Source organism: Schistocerca americana, chromosome 4, assembly GCF_021461395.2.
Source record: "Schistocerca americana isolate TAMUIC-IGC-003095 chromosome 4, iqSchAmer2.1, whole genome shotgun sequence".
NCBI classification, from domain to species: Eukaryota; Metazoa; Arthropoda; class Insecta; order Orthoptera; family Acrididae; genus Schistocerca; species Schistocerca americana.
Window position 1 is genome coordinate 408,861,871 of NC_060122.1, and position 3,846 is coordinate 408,865,716.

Below are 3,846 nucleotides of genomic sequence, written 5' to 3' on the forward strand. Positions count from 1 at the left end.
AGTGTAACTGAAGAGGTTAAAGTAATCGAAATATTACTGGTTTATAGCCTTGAAATCACTGGTTTATAGCCTTGAAGCTATAAAAAGAAGAAATTCCTGTTGATTGATGGCATCTACATATAAATATAGAATACGCTTTTATTTCTATGCAGTTTCCAGACAGCGAAGCCACGGAATTCAAAGGAGTGTAAGGTAGCCATACTTGTCTTTGTTTCAGAAGGCGTGAGGAGAAACAGCCGAGCGAACTACGAGGACGCTGGAGTGAGCGGAAGAAGCCTAATGCCGAGAGACCAACGCGGCTTCTCCAACTTTCCAAGAGGTTGGTGTCTGGATTCACTTCCAGCGAAAAGTAAGTTGAAGTTTTGAGTGGCTAGATGTCCATCGGGCTCAGAGGAATAGACTAGTCCATGCCTCTGAAATGTGGGAGGAGGGTATGAAATAGTCCGCCAATAAAGGTTTGGATAATAATATTAAAATTCTAGTCAAACCGAGTGAAACTAACAAATCGTCATAGTTCATGCAAAACAAAATGAAGTAGCTTCAGCAGAGCGTAATAACAAAAGATAGAAGTAGCTTGCCCGCTGTAGAACACGTCGCTAATTGTTAACAGCTTCTTGTAAAACTAGAAATATTCAGTTTAGGACCCACTAATTACTTGGGTGGTGGATTAGTATTGTATCATCAGCGATGTTAACAATAAAGGATTTTTAAAAAAATAAAAAAAAAGTTTCAGTTATGCTTGCCATGAATGTGACGTACACGTCAGGCAGGACGTTCCATTCCTCCACCAGTGCGACTGACAGCTGCTGGACGGCTGTTGGAGTACGTGGAAGTGATGCTGTACGTCTCCTCAACACATCCCGCATGTATTCCATAGGATTCAAGTCGGAGCAAAGGGCAGACCAGTCCAACCGTCGAATATCATCTACTCTATTGGCCATTAAAGTCGCTACACCAAGAAGAAATGCAGATGATAAACGGGTATTCATTGGACAAATATATTACACTAGAACTGACGTGATTGCTTTTTCACGCAATTTGGGTGCATAGATCCTGATGAACCAGCACCCAGAGCAACCACCTCTGGCCGTAGTAACGGCCTTGATACGCCTGGGCCTTGAGTCAAACGGAGCTTCGATCACGTGTACAGGTACAGCTGCCCATGCAGTTTCAACACGATACCACAGTTCATCAAGAGTAGTGACTGGCGTATTGTGACGAGCCAGTTGCTCGGCCACCATTGACCAGACGTTTTCAGTTGCTGAGAGATCTGGAGAATGTGCTGGTCAGGGCAGCAGTCGAACATTTTCTGTATCCAGAAAGGCCCGTACACGACCTGCAACATGCGGGCGTGCATTATCCTGCTGAAATGTAGGATTTCGCAGGGATCGACTGAAGGGTAGAGCCACGGGTCGTAACACATCTGAAATATAGCGTCCACTGTTCAAAGTGCCGTCAGTGCGAACAAGAGGTGACCAAGACGTGTAACCAATGGCACCACATACCATAACTCCGGGTGATACGCCAGTATGGCGATGACGAATACACTCTTCCAATGTGCGTTCACCGCGATATCGCCAAACACGAATGGGACCATCATGATGCTGCAAACAGAACCTGGATTCATCCTAAAAAATGTCGTTTTGCCATTCGTGCACCCAGCTTCGTCGTTGAGTACACCATCGCAGGCGCTCCTGTCTGTGATGCAGCGTCAAGGGTAACCGCAGCAATGGTCTCCGAGCTGACAGTCCATGCTGCTGCAAACGTCGTCGAACTGTTCGTGCAGATGGTTGTTGCCTTGCAAACGTCCCCATCTGTGACTCAGGGATCGAGACGTGGCTGCAAGATCCGTTACAGACATGCGGATAAGATGCGTGTCATCTCGACTGCTAGTTATACGAGGCTGTTGGGATCCAGCACAGCTTTCCGTATTACCCTCCTGAACCCACCGATTCCATATTCTGCTAAAAGTCGTTGGATCTAGACCAACGCGAGCAGCAATGTCGCGATACGATAAATCGCAATCGCGATAGCCTACAATCGGACCTTAAGTCGGAAACGTGATGGTACGCATTTCTCCTCCGTACACGAGGCATCAAAACAACGTTTCACCAAGCAACGCCGGTCAACTACTGTTTGTGTATGAGAAATCGGTTGGAAACTGTCCTCATGTCAGCACGTTGTAGGTGTTGCCACCGGCGCCAACCTTGTGTTAATGTTCTGAAAAGCTAATCATTTGTATATCACAGCATCTTCTCCCTGCCAGTAAAATTTCGCCTCTGTGGCACGTCTTCTTTGTGGTGTAGCCATTTTAATGCCCAGTAGTGTAGTTGTAAGAGCTCATCCACCTGCATGTTTCAATACGAATGCGCAGTGTCTTCTTTAAACTGAAGGTAAACCAACTTTATGATAGTGTTTTAGAAACGGTGAAGGAAGCAGGCGAAGAAAAGGGAGATACGATACTGCAGAGGAATTTGACAGAACACTGAAGGACCAAAGTCGAAACAAGACTCCTTGAATAGATTTCATTCCTTCAGAGCTATTGAGGTCCTTGGGGGAATACACCAACAGAAAAGTGATATGCAAGATATATGAGACAGATGATATTCTTCAGACCTCATGAAAAACGTAATAATTCCAAAGAAGACAGGAACTGAGAGATATGACTGCTACCCAACTACGAGCCTAATATGTTATGGTGTCAAAATATAGAACAATAATTATTTACTGAATAATTGTAACACTGTTAGAAAGGTCTTCGACGGAAGACAGATCATTTTGGGTTCAAGAGAAAGGTAGGAACACGCGATGCAGTACTTACTTTACACCTTATCTTCGAAGACAGTGATCTTAGATTTATAGCATCTGTAAATTTAAAGAAAGGTTCCGCAAAATGATATACACTCTTTTAAATTTTGAAAGGAGCAGGGTAAAAACAAGCAGGGAGCGAAAAGTTGCTGCAGCATGTGTACAGAAACCAGACTACGGTTACAGCAAGCGAAGAAAGTGAAAGGTAACCTTGGTTGAGGAAAGTATCAAACACGGTTTTAGCCTGTCCCCAGTGTTACTTAGTCTGTACCTTGAACATGTTGTGAGGGGTGTGAAGGAAGAAATTTAAAAGGAGTATTAAAGGACTGGGAGAAGAAAATACGGCACTGTAATTATGTCGTAAACTGTGATTTGGAAGAGCAGTTGCACGAAATAAATTGTCTCTAAAATAGCTTATAAGATGAACATCAATAAAACAAGCTTAATGGAATACAGTTGAATTAAATCAGGTTATGCTGTGAGATTGTATTACGTAATGCGGTGACTGTTAGATGAGTTTTCCTGTTTCGGTAGCAAAATAATTGACGATGGCCGAAATTCATACAGTATCAACGGCAGATAGGCAACCTCAAGAAATGCATAGTAATTTCTTAATATCGAATATAAATTTACATGTTTGCATGTCTCTTCTGTTGGCAACGGCATTGCCGCAGTGGATACACCGGTTCCCGTGAGATCACCGAAGTTAAGCGCTGTCGGGCGTGGCCGGCACTTGTATGGGTTACCATCCGGGTCGCCATGTGCTGTTGCCATTTTTCGGGGTGCACTGAGCCTCGTGATGCCAACTGAGGAGCTGCTGGACCGAACAGTAGCGGCTCCGGTCAAAGAAAACCATCATAACGACCGGGAGAGCCGTGTGATGACCACACGCCCCTCCTAACCGCATCCTCAACTGGGGATGACACGGCGGTCGGATGGTCCCGATGGGCCACTTGTGGCCTGAAGACGGAGTGCGGAGTGCTATGTCTCTTCTGTTGGTATATGTCTGACTATTCTTGCGTGGAAGATAAATAGTTC

At 44.8% G+C, this 3,846-nt stretch overlaps 1 pseudogene; it reads left to right on the top strand.

Annotated features, from left to right (window-relative positions):
* The first annotated feature begins 3,463 nt into the window (after nucleotides 1-3,463).
* Nucleotides 3,464-3,581, top strand: LOC124614368 (annotated as a pseudogene).
* The last annotated feature ends 265 nt before the right edge of the window (nucleotides 3,582-3,846 follow it).